The sequence below is a fragment of the Lissotriton helveticus genome, chromosome 2_2 (genome assembly GCF_964261635.1).
Source record: "Lissotriton helveticus chromosome 2_2, aLisHel1.1, whole genome shotgun sequence".
Classification (NCBI taxonomy): Eukaryota; Metazoa; Chordata; class Amphibia; order Caudata; family Salamandridae; genus Lissotriton; species Lissotriton helveticus.
The window spans coordinates 284752985-284773767 of record NC_136060.1 but is presented as its reverse complement, the minus strand read 5'-3'; positions in this window follow the sequence as shown (position 1 = coordinate 284773767).

Sequence of the window (20783 nt, the reverse complement as noted above, 5' to 3'; positions counted from 1 at the left end):
ACCCAAGCAGTCTAACTTATAAAAACAGTTACATGCAGTGTCGTGTGCAAAAGCTGCAAAGTGGCCAAAAGGTGTTTAAACTTCTAATACGCTTATGCTAACATAGCAATCTGCGCAAGCAGGGCCCTGTCTTTACTACAACAGGTTCCAGAGTTAGGTAGATGCATGACTCGTTGCTAGCTCCTAGTCCCTCTGATGAGCTTTTTAATTGTCCACAGATTGATCCTATTTCATTTAGAACTAAATGCAACTTTATTTGCCAGTCTTGAGAAGTGCACCTGGGCTTATCAGATTCTGAGCTTCAGTCAGTTCCAAAAAATGCTACTAGCCATCAGCGAGAATAACGCCAAGCAGGTCAAACCTTACACCTATCTCCATTGCAAGCTCATCAACACCAGGTCACTGAAAAATCACAATGCTGAATTTAACCTATTCTTAGAAAGTCAAAACTTTTACTTGGTGTTTATTAGTGAGACATGGGCTGAAGTGTCAACCAGTCTGGATGTTATAGCAGATATCTGTGATGGCTATGGCATTCTTAGACAATATCGGGTAGGAAAGAGGGGTGGTGGCATTGCAGTCAAATGTAAATCTGATTTAAATGTTCCTTGTAGCCATTTGTTTCTTCTTTCTGTGAAGGGGTGTCCTTCAGTGCGGATTTTGCTAAACATCATCTCTTTAAAAGGATGCGAGTTTACAGCTCTCCCCCACGGTCTTGACACAGGAGGTTAGCACTCTATTCGAAGCTAATATACTGCTGAGGACCTGTGCGATCTTAGGTGATTTTGATTTTCATCTTGATGCCCTCTCTGATGGCACCACAGCTGCTCTGCTTCATACTATGTCAGCCTTTAGTCCATCCCAGTTTGTAGCAGGCCCTACTCACCAGGTAGGCCATAGTATAGATGACATTTTTTCAAGTAACCCATCTTTAATAAATATAAATATTCTTCCTTTACTATGGACCGATTATAGTGCAATTTTCTTTGACAAAAACTACAGTGAAGCTGATCTTGGGCCTGCAGCTCATCTGATTTCCTCTGAAGCTTGGCATAAAATTCAAGCAGATACGTTTGTGCAAATATTACAAATATAATTTTCTTACTGGACACTGATAAAAGTGCTTAGCTGACTATTAATCCTTGATTCTCAAGAAAAGGTCTGATTACTTCACGAGTAAAATTGCAGCAGCTGCTAACTTTCCTAAAGAACTCTTTGCCACCGTTAAAAGACTGATAACTGACACAACTAACACCTTTAATGATTTTAGTCACTCTTTTTGCAATACGATGGCAGATGTTTTTCACGGCAAAGTTGAAAATGTGTACAATCAATTTTTGACTTTGTCAACCACTTACCATCCGGACCTGTACTCTTCAGTTTGTTTGGCTTTGAATAGTGTTCTCAATCAGCTCCTTCCACCTTCTTCGTGTGATCCTTGTCTACTGACGATTGCCACTTTGGTAGAAGAGACCATCGCATTTATTCTGACTGATATTTTCCTCTTAATGGGCTGTTTTGGCTTATTATCTTCAGTCGACAAAAAGCCCTCAGTTTTGCCTCTCATCAAAAAACCTTCTCTAGACCCAGTAGACCCCAACAGTTAGCATCTTATCTCATGTCTACCACTACCGGCCAAACTGATTAAAAAAGTCTTGAATAAACAACTTGTGACTCATGTTTGGGCTAGCAATCTCTTGGATGACATACAGTTTGGCTTTCATGCTGGTCACAGTACTGAGACTGCTCTGATTAAAGCCACTGAGGAGATTAGGTCATTACTTTATCAGGGCGGCAGAGCTGCTTTTATCCGGCTGAATCTATCAGCAGCCTTTGATACTGCGAATCATGGTTTCCTGATATAACGGTTGGATAGGATTGCAGTAACAGGTAAAGTATGGAAGTTACTGCATACCTTTCTTGGCAGCCATGAACAGTCTGTCACTGGGAGAATTTGTCTCTGATACATACTGTCTGCCTTGCGGGGTCTCCCAGGGGTCCTTGCTTAGGCCGACACTGTTCAATGTGTATGTGACTCCATTGTCAGAACTGATAAGATCTTTCAGGTTCTCTTTGACGTCACTCAAATTGTAGCCTCTCTAGAAACAGAGGAGATTGGGATGGGCAAATGTTTGTGAATGCATGCAGGCGGCAGTAATCTCATGGATGTTGAGTAATTGCCTGAAATTAAATTCTGGAAAGACTGGAAGTTTTACTTTTCGGTTCTCAGCCATCCTTCTGGTCCGCTGCATGGTGGCCATCTGAGTTAGGCCCACTTCCAACACCTATTAGAGCTGCTAATAAACTTGGAGTTCTAATTATTGATAAAATGTCTTATCATGACCAGATAAATGCAGTCACTTTTGCGGCATACTATACTCTTAGGCTGATCAAGAAGATCCAACCATTTATCCCGGCCAACTTACAGAAAACGGTAGTCACCTCTTTGGTGTTACCTAAAATAGATTATTGCAATGGGTTCTACCTGAATGCCCATCAGCATGTTCTTAACAAACTTCAAACTTTACAAAATGCGGCAGCATGGACATTTCTAAAAATTCCTAAGTACCATCATGTTTTCAATTCTATCAGGAAGCTTGCTGGCTACCTGTAAAGCAGAGGCTAATCTTCAAAGCTCTTTGTATTGCTTACAAAGCTCTGCATGATCAAGGTTCTGTTTTTTATAGAAGAGCTTTACTTGGTATGTTCCAACCAGAACCTAATGATCATCTTCCCCCAAAAGGTTACTAGTACCCAGCTTCAAGTATGCTTTCTGGGTGGCAGAGGCTGTGTGCTAAATCCAACAAAAGCTTGGAACGACATTCCACTTTTCATTAAAGTGATGTCAAGTCTATTGCTTTTAGGCAATCTTTTAAAACATGGTTGTTTTCCACTTAATTAGCTATCTAATTGGGTCTCTTTCTGTTTTTTTCAGCTAGTGCCAGAACGCCTGTGGGCATTTGAGTACTCTACATGAATAAATAACAACATAACTCCAGATACCAGCTGTGACAGCAATTTGCGCCTAGAGAACTGACTAGTAAAGCAAAAGTTTCCTGTAAAGTTAAACTTAGTGGGAAGACAACTGCGTGCCTCTGAAGAGGTTTTACAGCACAGCGGTTAAGGGATGCTCAGCAAGTGAAGTAGAGGCCTGTGGGTAAATAAAAAGCACAGAGAGAAATTGCTGCAGTGTAGCAAGTTCATATGCTCTGCCCAGGATTGCTCTAAATTTAGACTGGGCTGTCAGCAGGAGTCAGAGTCCCTCCTCTTTGAATGGAGAAGAAATTAGATTCTGCACACTATGTGCCGCTAAAGATACATTGAAGAAAACCTGTGGCATTGTGTGACAATCTGCTGTATTGCGTTATTTAGTAATACAAAGTGGCAATATCAAGTATTGTGCACATGCAAAAAACAATCATCTATTTGTTTTTCTCAGTATATTTGGGAGCTAGATAGCTTATAACTGGTCGATTGGTTTTCAGTTTTGACATTAGCCAAGGCCTTTAGTTTTTACCAAAATTATTAGTATAATATACTTATTTGAAGGGCCTTTCAGTCACTACTTGTTATCCATTGGTCTTTGTTGTGCCATTCATATATTCTTCAACTTACCACAGCATGGGTCAATGGGTCCGCCTACTTCAGCCTCTGGTTAACTTCACTTTGAGTGACTGCATTTTGCGCTTTCACAATGAGCACATCAGCACATAGGGTAGTTCCCCTCGGTGCCTTACTTTGTAATTAATTTAATGTTGCCTATAGGCATTATTATGACGTCGGTGGTTTGGCAGTGAGATGCCAAGCCAGCGTTCTGCAGCCACACCACCAAAACCTTAATGTGATGGCCTACCAGATTCCAACAGGAATCCATGTTGGGCGGCCTTTTAGCAGCTGACTCACAGCAGTACAGTTCGAAGGCTCATACTTGAGCCTAAGCAAGGCACTGCAATGGGAGCACTATTGCACGTTACTGGGGGTGCATGCAGACAGGGGGCACACCATGCATCACCTGGAGCAGAGGCACAAGGGAACGCTGTAGGACCCCTTTGTTTCCTCACTGCCATACTTTTCATGGTGCGCTCACCGCCATGAAAACTGTGACTTAAGGAAAGCGGCACGGCCAGCATATTAGGGGCCTCAGACCGCTGCAAGACTGCCAGGGATTGCATATCCCTGGCAGTAGAAGTGGTCCCATGGTGGTCCGACTGGCCACATTATTATAGGGCAGTTGGAATGCCGGTGCGGCAGTAGCTGCACCGTCACTATGGGTTTGGCTGTCCACTGGACTGCCAAATAAGGCTCATAATGTTTAGAGCCTGAAGTAAAAGCAAGACTTTTCTAACAGATGTGAGTAAGGTCACATTTCATGCTTTATCAGTTCTTGCCTCCTGCCAATTCTGCTAAATTCCATTTGGAGTAAGTGTGGGCGGATCTAGTGTAGTGCCTCTACGAGTAGCTCCACAGAGTTTGAAAACAACTCAGGGGAGCTACGCTTCACTCTGTTCTGCTCCCTCCCAAATTCTTTAAAAATTATAAAAGAAGGCACTTATCTTTGTGTCTGCCGCATCCCCTGCCTGGCAGCTCTCCTTACTGCTCCTCGCATCCTTCTTCATTGAAATAAACACTATGTTGTGCCTCTTGCATATCTCAAATTATTGGCAATTTACATTGTTGCTGGCCAAGTGTTGCTCGGATATAAATGTACCTTGAAAAAACAAAAGACAAGAGTCGTTTGGCAAAACAAGAACAGGTGGCTTAATTAAACACTTTGGCCATGAGTACAGCTTATAGAAACTGGTCTGAGGACTGTCTCAAACCGCAATCAATTCAAGGGATTTTAATACAGATTTGGGTGTCTGTAAAAGAATACCACCATGTCTGTGGAGTCATAAATAAATGCAGGTGTGCCTTGACCTTGTATGGACACAATGTGGATCAGTGGGAAATATGTCCAAATGTCATACATGAGGGACGCGTGATCGCTGCATGTACTGTGTATGCTGTGTCCTGATTGGCTGTGTGTTCCGAACTCCATGTGGAGTTTATGGTGTTTCGGGAATATGTGTACCCCTCTGGCCATTTGTCTTTTATTGAAGCCAATTTCAATTAACCATTGTAGTGCCATTGCACTTATCTGGGGGTTGGACCTGGGTTTCTTGTTTGCAAATTAGTCTGCTGGCTGCGTGTCACCCCACCTGTGACCTGTCAATCAGTTACTATAGGCCTAGGTTGCAGACCCTACCTGACCATGTATTTCTTAGTCGAGGTTGATGAAGAATTCATAATGGGCGAATTTTTTAATAGTGATACGATATAAGCAATGCCATTGTTTTTATCAATATCAACGCAGGACCTTTGGATTTTACAAAAATTATGTGTCACTGTCGACATTGTTTCTTTGCTGCTTCTGAGTTCCGACTACCTCCCCAGCAGCCTGTTGCCAGCCCAGGAGGAGGAGGAGCACATCACGCTTTTAACTGCTTCTGTGCACCTGCAGCACAGGATGCTGCAGATATTGTTTCTTTGCTGCTGCTGGGGTGGGCCTATGTCCCCTATCAGCCTGTTGACAGTCCAGGAGGAGGGGCACTTCGGGCTTATAAGCGCTTCCTTGCTCCTGTGGTGAGGGAGACTGCTGACATTGTCTTTAGCTGCTGCTGGGGTGGGACTATGTCCTTCAGCAGCCTGTTGCCAGTCCAAGAGGAGGAGGGGCACATCACGCTTATAAGCGTTTCCTGGTACCCGCAGCACAGGACGCTGTTGATATTGTTTCTTTGGCATTGCTTGGGTGGGAATATGTCCCCCAGCAGCCTGTTGCTGACCCAGGAGGTGGATGGAGCAATATCATGCTTATAAGTGCTTCGGTGCAACAGCAACAGAATGCCGGACCAAGAGCAGGTCCGTCTGCACCTGTCAGAGCCTGTAAGAGGCTGGGCTAGGCCACCCCTTTTCCAACAGATTTTCTCCATTTGAGTTTCACTGCAAAACGGGTAAGTGTAAACATATTGCATTACATCCTGGAGTCCCAGTGTCTTCACCTCCCTGTAACGCCCGGGTAATTTCTAGCCTTTTCTTAGACTAAAAGTGACTATAATCTACTACCATTTCAGTCTTAGCAACCTTTTCGCTCATTAATAGGGCTTAACTATGCGCTTTGACACGGTTTAGTGCCTTTTTACCGTTAGTTAGGCCTGTAGGCCCAAAACCATAGAGCAGCCATTTTGGATGGCTGTCTCATCCATTTTAGATAGCTGCCTCGTCTGTGCGAGGTGCTTGCAGAGCAAAGGTGATGTTTAGAGTTAACTTATTATTCGCTAGTAAGAAACCAGTCGAGACCGGCCCTTATCGAAGGAATGTATTTTGTTCACTGGTGGTAGTGTAGTGTAGCTCCCATTTTCCCAATAGGCTCTGCGCATTGGAATAGTACCTACAGCAGTAAAGGCCTAGGCCAGACGTTAACTAGGTCTACTACTGTCGATACTAGACTTAATTTTTGGGTTTGCCAGCTAAGCTCAGAGTTCGCTAGAAACTTTCTCGAATGTTCAAGGAAGGATTAACTCCCCTGATTAGACAAGAAGGGATTTAGTTTCTGACAACCATAGAACATGACAACTTTGCTCTCCCCTAATCAAGAGTCAATCTCAAGAGTCGTGTGAGCACAAGGCAATTATTTTACTCAGTCAGTACGTGCATTCTTAGTCTCATCAGAGTGTAGAGAAAAGGAGGAGACGGGCGTGTTCAATAAAAGATGTTATTTATTGATCAGTCTCTTTTCTCGTACAAGAGAAATGGATCGATATTATTGCAATACTTATAGTTAAGTAAAGTGCATACATTAGAAGCAATAGTATAAAATAATACTGTAAAAACATTGATATGGTTTCTGAGCCATATGATGTTTAAAATGATTAAAATATATTTACATACACATATACATTTGACTAGACGTACTCAACTGGTGTTTCTAAATACGCCTACCCCGTGTACCTGACCTAAGTCTAATACGTGGGCGGGAATAGAAAGTTACAGTTTAAGTTAAGTTTGTTTTTGCCAAGTGGATAACTAAAGAATTCTCTAGGAGGGGTTATTCAGTTCTGTACCTGGAAGTTAGGATGAATGAGGAATGGTATCTCTTTCTCTGCTCTCGATATTCCAGGCTGCCTGCGAGGGCTGCCCAGAAGCGCCAGTGCTGGGTCTCTCGGCTTGAGATAGCAGCGCGTCTCTCAGCGCGTCAGGAAGGCGGGGCTGCTGCCTGCGGGGTCTGCTTCTGCTCTCGGCTTCGGCAAGTATGGCTGCTCCGTCTTGTCACCACGTGTGTGTTTGCATAGGGCAAGGTCGGCAATATTTATACCTTAAAGGTGCCGGGATTGACGTAAGGATGGACATAGGTACGTCAATAAAGATGTCATACGACTTGCTCGTTAGCACATTCTTTACTAAAGTTCTCTGTGAAATCAAAACAATGGCCGCACGGATTATCCAGGTTGTCATAGGTTTGATTTGTTATGAGAACGTCGTATGCCTTATCAGGGGCTGGAGGAATGTCGCTTGTCTAATTAGATCTCAAGCGTTATGACCTAATCAGATAACACGTTCCTGTGCCGTAGTGTGACTGCGTCAGATAACGGTATCTGCATCATGGGGGTTTTCTTGCCTCATGGGCTGACTGTTAGTTAACTAGCTAGTAAGTTTAACCAGGATAGGGTCAGGAATAGGGGGATCGATTCAGAACCTATAGAAATACACGACACCCACTCCACGCTAACTATGGTCATATCTACTAATCTATGCATAGTATAACATAGTACAACATACTATAGAGTATAGTGTATACCTTACCACCCCAAAATACATAAATGCATTTTGAAATTTTCAAATATACTGAATAATTGCAGTCATATATATTGTATGCACTTAAGCTATGAATTAAATGCAAAAGTAAACACGCATTGATATGCATTATTGCTTGTTGGTATATGAGAAATACACATGAAATGGCTCTTAATATGGCTATACAGAAAAAAAGTCGAAACCATTTCATCACATAAAATATATCGTGAACATACCAGCGGGCAGCTAAAGTCTATATAAAGTCTATAAAGTATCTAAAAAAATAGAAATCTTAGTTCTCTAGGAATAGTTTCTTACTTTAAGCAGAAGATCAGTGTCCCGGGGAAAAAATATATAGAAAAATATTTTAAGGGCTTGCTGAAAAAAGTTGCTGTCCGTGAACTGGATTGTAATTGTTCATGTGACTTTATTTTTAAAGTTGAAGGCCGAATTCAGGGAACGCCGTGTGCGAGTTTACTCAAAAGTCTCTATTTCTGTTCCGGAGAGAACATCATATCATTCAGGCTTTCGAAAAAACTGTCAACAGCTTCATGGGAAAGTTCCACTAAGTCGGAAATAGGGGTAACCATGCATTCATGCGCATGATTGTCTGCATTGACATTCTGATTTGCATTGCTGACAGAAGGTCGTACCTGTTCGATGCTGCTTTCATCTCGTACTTCACTACTCTTCAATCGCAGTGGTGAAGATTCCAGGAATGCCGTCATCAGAATTGGCAGCCTTTGAGGGCAGCACAAAACGTGAACCTTGGTAGGAACCAACAGTGTATCTGCATCCACCGGCGCATCCGATTGTAGCGTCAGACAGGTGTCTAACACGCATTCTTCTCCGCATAGCAGACACCTTAGTACAGGTAAAACACACCTTTGCCACATTGGTCGAAATGATAGAAACCAAGTCATGTTCAGGTCTCTAAGCCGGGAGAGTCCCAGGATTTTTGATATCCGGTCCCGGTATCCAATGGCTAGGATCGTATCTTCCATTGTCGCGAGAGTTTGATCTGTGACATGGGTTGCCATATCGAAAAATAAGGACTAGGAATAGGATTCCTGCAATTAGTCCTAGTATTAGGGGAAGTCCGCCAAAAATCGAATGGACGAAATCTGGAAAAATACCCAGTATGGCTTTGAATGGTGTTAATGCCATCGAAAATACTGTCTTAAATACCTTTGAGACTCCTGTGGTATCAGAAATATTTAAGATTTCGCTCAGGATTTCCGCGAAATGTACGGGGGAATTGGTTGATAATAATGTATGTATCTCTGCAGTCGTCCTTGCGACTTGTAGATCATACGTTTCTTTTGATGACGTGAGCCTTGTAGGCGTCTGAAGAAGCACTGTTTTCATTCTGCTTAAAGTGTCTATTCGAATAGAAGTAATTTTCAAACTGGGCCATGCCCTCGCCTCCCTGTCTGGAAAGGAGCTGGGGAACAAAGAACGTCCACAGCACTTGACCTTCGCCGTCGTAGTTACGAGATAAGGAGTCCCGGGCATAAGACTACAGCATCTGCGGTCTACAATAAGAATGTAACTCCCATTATAGAGTCTTTGAAAGAATGGTTCTATTTCAGTTGCAGGTGCGCCTTGCTGGTGACATGAAAGGTTGTATGAATTCCCTTCACAGGCTCCGTGCAAACTAATACCGTTACACAGAAGCGTGCCGCTTAGTGACATAGCACAATTGTTGCCACTAAGAAACACTTTCTGTCCTTTGTTACTGACACATGCATGTGAATAGGGCAGGTTCCAAGTTGTTTTAAGGTACCCCTTTCCCAATTTCTCGTACATGCCAGCCTGTATATATTTTTGGCAGTATTGAAACCTGAAGGTTGAGATTGGAATATTTATGATTCCGTGGATTATCCATTCACTGACAGGTCGTTCTGACATTGTCAACGGTAATCTTTCTAGTTTTTCAATGCTCAAGATTGTATAATCAGCACCCTTCTGCGCCATACCGATTTGTCTATCAGTAAGGTTAAAGATTTGGAATAGTGACGTTGTGTTGATTAAACGCCAAGGCACATAGCCAGAACGCAGATTTTGTAACGTCCAGCCAAGCTGTACAATAGAACGCAATTGTGACTGACCATGTTGTAATAACAGTAAGTCTTGCGATAATATATCGATTGCTGAAGACACAATGCTGTCCAATGAAAAAATTCTGGAGGACAGAGTCATTAACCCATTGTCCATTACAGAAAGTGATTTTTCCAAATTAATACGATCAATTTCACGTATTCTCTCTGCTGTTTCAATTTGAGTAACCTTCCAGGCCTCATTATATGCTGCATATACAGAGGCTGCTATGAAACGCTTTTGACGCTGTTTGCGTGGTCCCATTATGAAATCACGCAAGTCAGCACCATCAGTAAGTAAAGTTAGGTGTTGCTTAATTTCAGGCAGTGTGGAAGACTGTAGCCATTGAAGGCATAATTTGCCCACACTGTAGGTTGTTATTATCCCTGGGTGATGTCTTTGGGGATATCTAGGGTCTGGCCTGGTCATTTTGAAACCCTGTGTTTTATTCAGGAATCTATCTTGACAGTTATTTGTATCTGTGGGCCAGATCAACCATTGTTTCCAATCAGGATGTGTTCTGTTTTGGTTAAGTATATGGTTTATGTCTGTTTCTTCATCTGTATCAGAGTTATTGCTAAACATTGTTGGCTTTGGAATAGACGGGTTATTTAAATCTTTGATTTTGGCTAAGCCAAGACAGGTGGTTTGTTGAACAGTGTCATTTAAAAATATCATTTGTTCTGGGATCATGCAGGCTCTAAACAAAGCTTCTAAACCCTGTACTTGCCATTCTTTTGTGCCCCAAACACTTTTCAAATCAACATTTTTGTCCCAATAATCGAATCCAAAAGTATTCATTTTTTCAAAGAATGAATCAGAATAAATCAATTTTGTGTTGGTTATCATGGTTTTGGTCCCTGTCTTGTTTGACAATTTATAATAAAATGTTTCAGCATTACTAGTGTTAAAACCTTGAAAGTATGAATATTTGTCATAAACGGTTCTAGAGCTCCCTTTTGGAGGTGTAGCACAATGTTCCCATTGATTATAATTTAAAACATTTCTAGGTTGTGCAGATTTATGCAAGAAATGGTTACCATAGTGGTTATAGCAATACATACTATCATAATTTGTAGAACCTTGCAAATAATCATGTTTTGTAAATTTAGCAGACAATACTAAGTCAGACATCATATTGTTTATACTTTCAAAGTCCCAATCATCAGCAAATGAGTTTGGTTTTGCAAAGTCACTCAAAGAGATCTTAATTTGGTGTGGATATTTCAGGATCTCGACCGGACCATAAATTTCATAGTCAGTGTTGTCCCAGGCTACCCCACCAGGTATTGGAATTGCTGTGAAGTTGGCTGAAGAAAGTTCTGAAGAAAGTTCTCGTTTCTCGACGTGTGACGATGTGTGTGGTTTGAGGACCAAGTTGATGTTCTGACTTGCTGTGTCCATTTTAGCATATTTTCCCTCAATGAAGCGTCCCAAAGTAAATACCATGATGAGCCAAAGTATGAGGATAAATGCACCAAAACCCACCCAAAATTCAATCCATGGAGAAATCAGATATGTTTCTTTTAGTTGTTTCAAAAGTTCCTTCGCTTTGTCTTTAAAGGATTTTGATGATGGCTGTGTCTTTTGTTCGCTGAAGCCTTCAGAGGAATCATCGAAGTTGATGAAGTAACCGGATGCAGTTCTGTCAATTGTTCCAATTGGTTCAGGATTTTTGTTTTTTGCATTTTCACTTGGTACTTCAGTATAGATTGGTGTGTCTCTGCTAAATGTCTTTATTTGGGTTTTCAGAGGTCTAAGTTCTATTGCATTGTTGCATAGTCCTTGTTGTTCTTCTGTAGGCGTTTCGAATGTGATGAGCCTCTTTGTTAGGACCTCTGTACTGGTAGCAAACCTTGGTGTTCTGCTACTTATTGGGAGTCCACTTGGCCTACTGTTTGTTATTGGCCACATGTTGTGGTTTTACCAGGTCGATGGATACAACTCTGTTCTCCTTTTTTTCAGCAAGTGGCGGTAGTACAACTGATCTTGTCCCGTTGACAGACAAGACAGGAACTGCTTTTCTGTAAGAAGGCCCAAATTCCTTCTTTACCGCGATCTTCTCCCTGACTAGATCCCCGACTTTTGGAATCCAGACAGGTCTTGCTGGGACAGGTGGTGATTCTTCAGTGGTTGTTGGCTGTTGTTTCAACTGTATGTTGCTCAGGTCTTTTCTTGTTTTGTTTAAGTCCTGCAAAATAGCCAAACGGTCTTTGACATCAAAAGCTTTTTTCTGTTACCACTGAAGTCTGACTATCAAGGTCAGAGATCAACATCCTAGTTCCGAATATTAATTCGTACGGACTGAATCCCTTCAGAGAATTTCTTGGCAAGTTATTTAGACTACGTTGGACACTTATTAGATGTTTGACCCACCCAGCTCCCGAACCTAATATCCTTTCTATTATAGATTGCTTTCTGTCTTGGTTTTTTCTTTACACCATCCCATACCCTCAGGAAGGAAGTGAGAAGATTCCCGCTGGGCTGTGCTCATTTGGCCATTCTTTCCCCCCCCAGGCTGGATTGCCTGAGAAAAAGAAAAAAAAATGGTCGAACGTAGCATGCTCTTAGCGTATATGCCTTTTAGACTCGCAAATCTTGTATAATAGTCCGGACGTCAGCCGAGTGCTGTGGATCTACATTATAAGTGGGAACTAGCCTGTATATGTTAATCGCAAGCCATTCTTTTTGCTGGTAATATTATCTGCCTTGATACGACGAGGTATTAAACTGCTTCTCTCCCCACTGCGATCTCTGTTGCAGTTTGGGCAGTTTTTTACAAAGATGGTAAGATGGAGGCTCATGCCTGGCCACCAGTACCGTGAATGTAAATCTTCCAGAGAATCTTTTAATTTAAGGTGTCTGTGACCCTCGCCCATATGTGCGTCTGCGATTAACAAGTTTCTCCTGTCCTTGTTTGAAATCACTCTATCCCCCACTCCAGGGATTCGAGCAAAAGGGACGGAGTTTGCATCGATTATGTATGTATAATTGAGTGGATAGTTGATCGGTAACGCTGAGCAGTCGCCTTTTGATGACGTTTTCACCGCCAGCATTGTTTCACCGTCAATGTATTTTAATGTATGCTTTTTTCGATCTACGGGAGCCGATTTAGTGGCTGCCGCTGCGGCTGTCTCAGCCAATGAATTCCCCACAACGTGAACGCCATCACGTTGATGACTCAGTGAGTGAGTCACGTGAGTCTTTGGCAGTTCTTTCTTCAAAAGAGCTACTTGTTCCCAGAGAAGTCTCTGCTTTATTGGTGCACCTGTGTCATCTTTGTAACCGTTCTGAATCCATGTCTGCAAATCCTTGTTATATGCTTTGACGCAGAAATATGAATCTGACACTATAAGTGTCGGGAATTCGCGATCCGCATTATCTAGCGCCATTTTCAAAGCTATTATTTCAGTTTGCATTTCTGAATTTGTTTCTACTGAGTGTGATTTTGTTAATAGAAGTCTTAGTTTACCTCCGCGCCACACTTCTTTTGTGATCTCACATGTGGGATTGTATGCATGTTCTCCCCAAACGGAGGGTTGAGCATGTCCGTCTGTATAGATTACACAGGCGTAATGTCGTAGAGGCAGAATGTCGATTGGCAGAGGATACGTTTTTTCATATTTTAGATTTTTTAATTCTTCTAGTTCTGGATCAAAGAAGTAGTATACTTTGTCCGTTGTGATTGAATTTACCCATTGTAACCATTCTGGATCCAATGTTGTTGTTGGTAAATTACACGGTGTTGTTAATGCTTCAAAGGCTGATTCAGCTGTTCTGACTGTGATATGTCTACCGTCAGCTATGTCTTTTTCTCTAGCTATTGCGGTTTGAACTGCTTGAACAATTTTTCCTTTGTTGCTGAATCTCTGTTCAGCTTTTGTGTACAAGTGTGATCTGAATGCAATTGGTACCTTTTCTCCCTCATTAGAGGTCAGGTATGTGAATCCGCATCTCCCTGGGATGACTCGGATCACAAGGTTGCGTGTATTATCACGGGTTTCTAATTTTGTTTTAATTAGCATGTCTGTTTGTAAGGATCTCAAAATTTCTGTGTGTGCTTGAGTCCAACTGGATCTTTTAAAGTCTGGTTTAATTAGATCATAAAGGGGTTTGACCCTTTCTGCGTAATTTGCAATGTAAGTTCTTCCGAAATTTAGGAAGCCTAGAATTGACTGTAGGTTTTTTAGTGTTTTAGGAGCTTGGATTACGGCACATTTCTCTAGGAAATTGTCTGCCAGGCTTTTGCCTTCACTTGATAACTCATATCCTAAGAATAGGACTGTCAGATGGGCAATTCTGGATTTTTTGAAGTTGAATTTGTAACCCTCTGCAGCGAAACCAAGTATTATGGTGTTCACTCTTTTCAAGTGAGTTTCCAAGTCATCATCTGTTAAGTAAATGTCATCGACATAAGATAATGCTTCATCATCATATTGTTGTAGTAATTCTGTTACTCTCGCTGAGAATACCCCCGGGCTATTCTTGTACCCCTGGGCTAACCGACAGAATTGTTTTTGAGTGCCATTTACTGAGAAAGCTGTTAAATATCTGCTCTCTGGTGCTATGTTTTGACAAAAGAATCCGTTGGAGATGTCCAAGGTAGTTTTGTATTTTTTGCGCACTATGTTATTCATTAGTGCAGCACTGTGTGAGTTTTGCACTGCAAAAGTTTTGCAACATGTGTTAAGGTGTCGGTAATCCAAAACTAGACGGTATGAATTGTCTGGTTTGGAGACCGGAAACAAAGGATTGTTCATTTGCGAGGTGCAAGTTTCAATCACCCCCTGGTATTCTAGCTGGTCTAGTATTTCATTTACTTGTTTTTTAGCTTCTTGCTTAATTGGGTACTGCCTTTGTGCAGTTGGTTGTGATTTTAACTGGATTTTGTGAGGAGGAGAATCCTCATCCCATCCTACATGATTTTTATATAAAGCAGGTGCTAAGGCCACTGCCCACTTTCTAGCAAGTGTGTATTTTTTATGAATCGGGATTTGATTCGAGAAGGCAGGCATAATTACTTCTTCGCCATGAGGGCACTCCCTGACAAACTCTGGTGGCCAGTCTTTTTCAGCTAGAAGGATGTCATAGCCTTTGGAGAGGTTATCCCAAAATAGTCCCCTAATTTTCCTAGTCTTATCTCCCTCTATACGTAATGTTATCTTGTATATTTTGTGGGGCTTGCTAACTCTGGTATCTGCAGTTTCCACTTGAAGGTATTCATTCGTGTCCACTGTCTCCAGATGATCCATAAGGACTTTGCGAGCTATGCTCACCTCTGCTGCGCTGTCTAGCATTGTCTGAGCCCACTCTCCGTTTTTCAATTGTGTCCTCAGTATTCTCGGCATTGTTAACTACCTTGATACTGGCTACCTTCTTTTGTGATTTCTTTTTCAGTTGAGCAGGTTCCTTGTCTTTGGACTTGGCGTGCTCTTCTGATCGTCCTCTTCTTTCCGATTTCTGCGAGGAATTCTGAAAAGATTGAGAGGGACGTGTATCAATGTCTTGATATCTATCAGGTTTTGTAATATTATCCCTATTTCTAAGGTTATATCTATTCCCAGAGGGTTCACTCTGAGGTGACCTTTGTCTCGGGTTTGGAGATTTCTCTCTTCGCCTAGGAGACCTTCCTCTGGACTGGAATTTCTTTTCTTTAGGATTGGATTGTTTGTTCCCATCCCAGTTCTTTTTTGGTGAATTATTATTATTATTAAAAAACATTTTTTCTGGACTTGTAGTCAGTTGCGGTTTTACTGGTATTCCACCTAGACTATCTCTGCCTAGTTCTTCATAGGATTTTTCTATGATTCTGGCAATTTCAGCTGGTTGGTCTGCTATATCTGTCTCTTTTAACCTCTGGCGGATCGCCACGTTTGCTGCTTCACCCTTTATGTTGGCTAGTAATATAGCCGATACCTGCTTGAAGTCTTTTAGTAATTTCATACCAAGAGTTAAAGCAGGTTCTGGACCGTATTCATCTTGAATTTGTTTTAGCACATCTGGTATTACCGAAATGGATGGAACACCGTGCGTTTTTGTGTAGCTGGAAGCAAAGACTGTACCCCAAGTGTCACAGTCCTCAATGTGTGGTGCGATTCCCATTGGGAGACATATAGTCAGAATCCTGTGTTTTTCTAATGGGGTGGTGTCAGGAAACACCGCCTCTATTTGGGTAATTTTCTGTGCCAACCAGAATGGTATTTGTTCCCGTTTAGCTGGAACTTTACCTAGGCAGGATTGGATGTTCTGTGGTGTAATTTTATTTGTGTTCCCCTGGTGAGGGGTCAGCTGTGGAAGTTTAATCGCTGGCTGTATTGTTGAAGTCCGCATTACATACTGAACTAATTGTCTGTGAATTTTTAGTAGTTGTTTTAGCTGTATTAGCAGCTCTGCTGCAGGCATTCTTTCGATGTCTGGATATGGTGTGTATCCGGCTAAGACCGGCCACGTTGCTCCTGGTCTTCCTAAAGGACCGAGCCTTGTAATGTGATTATTATGTTTTAGGGCGCCATCAAATAAGAGCAAATGCTCTTGGAATTTGAGTGGTACTTCCACCTCCTCGAAAGGAGTGTACTCATTAGGAGGTTCCTCTACTTTGTAATAGTGGAAGTACTTTGTTATAGTATTAGCTGCTGGAAAATGTATCCATGTATAGTATACCTCTGTCTGCCGATATTCGTGTGCCTCGATTACGAATATGACTGTGCCACCTCTAGGTGTCAGTCCATTTTCTATAAGTTTTAAGGTTATAGATCTTCTTTTGGCGACCGGAATGAGTATTATATCCGCGTCTGCTGCTTGCATGGTAGCATCAGCATCTGCTATTTCAGTAGCTAATCTAGTAACCTCTCGTTCTTCATCGCTGTCCATTTTGCTGACAGGATGGTATTATGTTTATTTGCAGATCAGGTTTCTTTATGGAAACAGAGATTAGATGCACAATATTTTGGAACACTGTTTATCCTTCAACGTTGACTTAGACCAAGAACCATACATAGGAGTTCCCTCCTGCGAGGTTTTGGAGGATATTATAACCTTTCACCCACTCCAGACGTCTTTGGAGTATTTGGGAAAAGGGGTCTGAGTGAGAAAGCACGACTGAGTTACTCTAAATGTCTTACGTTAGTTTTATCGCCCTTTCCAAACGCGTTGGGCGCCATGTAGTGTAGCTCCTATTTTCCCAATAGGCTCTGCGCATTGGAATAGTACCTACAGCAGTAAAGGCCTAGGCCAGACGTTAACTAGGTCTACTACTGTCGATACTAGACTTAATTTTTGGGTTTGCCAGCTAAGCTCAGAGTTCGCTAGAAACTTTCTCGAATGTTCAAGGAAGGATTAACTCCCCTGATTAGACAAGAAGGGATTTAGTTTCTGACAACCATAGAACATGACAACTTTGCTCTCCCCTAATCAAGAGTCAATCTCAAGAGTCGTGTGAGCACAAGGCAATTATTTTACTCAGTCAGTACGTGCATTCTTAGTCTCATCAGAGTGTAGAGAAAAGGAGGAGACGGGCGTGTTCAATAAAAGATGTTATTTATTGATCAGTCTCTTTTCTCGTACAAGAGAAATGGATCGATATTATTGCAATACTTATAGTTAAGTAAAGTGCATACATTAGAAGCAATAGTATAAAATAATACTGTAAAAACATTGATATGGTTTCTGAGCCATATGATGTTTAAAATGATTAAAATAAATTTACATACACATATACATTTGAATAGACGTACTCAACTGGTGTTTCTAAATACGCCTACCCCGTGTACCTGACCTAAGTCTAATACGTGGGCGGGAATAGAAAGTTACAGTTTAAGTTAAGTTTGTTTTTGCCAAGTGGATAACTAAAGAATTCTCTAGGAGGGGTTATTCAGTTCTGTACCTGGAAGTTAGGATGAATGAGGAATGGTATCTCTTTCTCTGCTCTCGATATTCCAGGCTGCCTGCGAGGGCTGCCCAGAAGCGCCGGTGCTGGGTCTCTCGGCTTGAGATAGCAGCGCGTCTCTCAGCGCGTCAGGAAGGCGGGGCTGCTGCCTGCGGGGTCTGCTTCTGCTCTCGGCTTCGGCAAGTATGGCTGCTCCGTCTTGTCACCACGCGTGTGTTTGCATAGGGCAAGGTCGGCAATATTTATACCTTAAAGGTGCCGGGATTGACGTAAGGATGGACATAGGTACGTCAATAAAGATGTCATACGACTTGCTCGTTAGCACATTCTTTACTAAAGTTCTCTGTGAAATCAAAACAATGGCCGCACGGATTATCCAGGTTGTCATAGGTTTGATTTGTTATGAGAACGTCGTATGCCTTATCAGGGGCTGGAGGAATGTCGCTTGTCTAATTAGATCTCAAGCGTTATGACCTAATCAGATAACACGTTCCTGTGCCGTAGTGTGACTGCGTCAGATAACGGTATCTGCATCATGGGGGTTTTCTTGCCTCATGGGCTGACTGTTAGTTAACTAGCTAGTAAGTTTAACCAGAATAGGGTCAGGAATAGGGGGATCGATTCAGAACCTATAGAAATACACGACAGTAGACGCAATATGCAGGTGGCCACTGCAGACGGCGTGAGACGCCAGGGACTGGTACAGGAACTTGGTGGGAGTCGGCCTACGATTGGAAATTTCCATAGAGAAAGGGAGAGATATATTATCAGAGAGCAAGTAGCAGACAGAGAGAGCAACGTGTGGAGCAGACCGATGAAGTTGGTCCGAGAGCTGGTGATTAATTACTAGCTTTTAATGAAGAGGAGGAAGAGATCAAGAATCCTGTAAGCTCAACATGCAGGAGTGGTAGAAACAGAGCAAGTCCAGAAGAGGGTTCGAGTTTCGGAACCAAGGTAGCGTAGACAAGGCGTAGCGGTGCAGACGTGTATTCGTGAGCCATAGTGGGAGAGCAGAGTCCCGAGCGAGTGAAGACCCGAGAGAGAGAGAGAGGGATCAGCTCCACTGCTGAGATGGAAAGACACACGTTTAAGGTGAGGCGTTCTGAGCTAGTGTAGAATACATATATCTAATAATCCATTTTTCCTCCCTTTTTAGGTTGTAGATGGTGGCTAATTGCAACTATGATTAACTTGCTAATGCTATGTCTAATTATATAATAAATGATATGATATCCAATACATATGTTTGAGTGTTGTTTTCAAGACAGGACTAACCTTTCTTTTTAACCAGATACTGGCAGGTTAGCAGGTTAGCAGGTGAGTGGACCCTTCTAGCAGGTAACTGAGAAATGAGAGATTGTGTAGCCCATGGCTGGAAGGAACTCCCAAATGGCCTAATTAGACTGCTCCTACCTAAATTAAGAATAGTAAATATCGTCAGTGTACCTTAGGTGTACCGCCGACCCCTATAGAATACACCATTGGGGAATAACAGGTTCACCAGTGGGAAGTATAGATGATATTGGTCCTAAGAGTTAGGGAACCGTCTGGCGACGTTAAATTAGAAAAGTCTGGCGACTATAAATCAGAAAAGTCTGGCGACTATAAATCAGAAAAGTCTGGCGACTATAAATCAGAAAAGTCTGGCGACTATAAAGAGAAAAATAAGATAAAATAAGCTGCCCTCTGACGCAAGAGGGGGTAGGTTAGTCCAGGTCAGTTTGCCGTGGGACTATAAAATAACGATCATAGGATATAAGATATGGAATTCCTTAGATGTTAGTTATATCTCTAATTATACAGGCTTATAAATAGCTTCTTTTCACCTTCTCAGGTGAGTTCTCCAAATATCTTGTAAATAGTGGCCTGAGAAGAGTGTGTTTGTGTGACGGCTGAGGTAGCCGCGGTTGATGAGCTACCTATTCTAAAAATACAGTCGTTACATTTGGCGTCACAAACCGTTTTCGATCGATAAGTGCGGGAATGCCTTCGTGATTTCTTGAGAGGATCCGTGGGTTCTCGTCGTGTATGATTTTGTATATATCTGATTTATTGTACTGTTTTTGTTCGATTCTATTTGTTATATATATTTGTCGAAATGTTTTCAAAGAAAGTTAAACCTCCTTTCGTATTGCCTATTGACATACCTGGTTGGGATTCTACCACTTATGAAGCGCTTGCACGTGAATGGGCTAATTCTACTAGGCTGAGTGAGAACTGGAGTTCATGCTTGGGAGACGCTGGGCCAGCTCAGGTGGTTGAGTGCTTGCAAAAAGTCCCAGTCGGGAAGGGCAGTGAGCTTCCCATTTTGGGACGGAGAGGTTGGAAGTTGTTGAATGCGTACAGGCTTGTACATGAGAAAGTGATTCGATTACAATGCAAAAATAAAACTTTGGAAGAACAGTTCGTTCAAGTTCAGAATGACGTTACTCTTTTGCGATGTCAAAATAAACTGCTCGCTGACAAACTTGAGACATATCAGGCTGTAGCCGAAAGGGCTGCTGTCCGTATTGCGAAATACAAATATAGACACCGACGTGGAAGGGTTAACACCAGAAAAGTACGTATGGCCGTTGCGAAGGCAGGGCTTGATTGGAATCCCGATGAATGGGATGGTGATATTTGGAATTCTTCTGATGCGTTTTCTTCATCTGAGGAGAATGTTGCGCGTGCGCTGTCTCCCGTTAGGTGTCGAAATTCTTCTAAAGATCGTACTGACATTTCTGCTCATCCGATATATCGACGTAAATTGCAGGGCAATCCTAATGCTCCCCAGGGTATTCCGCTTGACAGAGGATTACACACAACAGGAATTGAATGACATTTTGGATCGTTTCCGACAAAAGTCGGGTGAATCCTTACTAACTTGGATGGTCCGTCTTTTTGACACAGGTGCTTCTGGTATCTCGTTAGATCATGGTGATGCTGTGAAATTTTGTACCTTGAGTTCTGATCCTACTATTCAGGA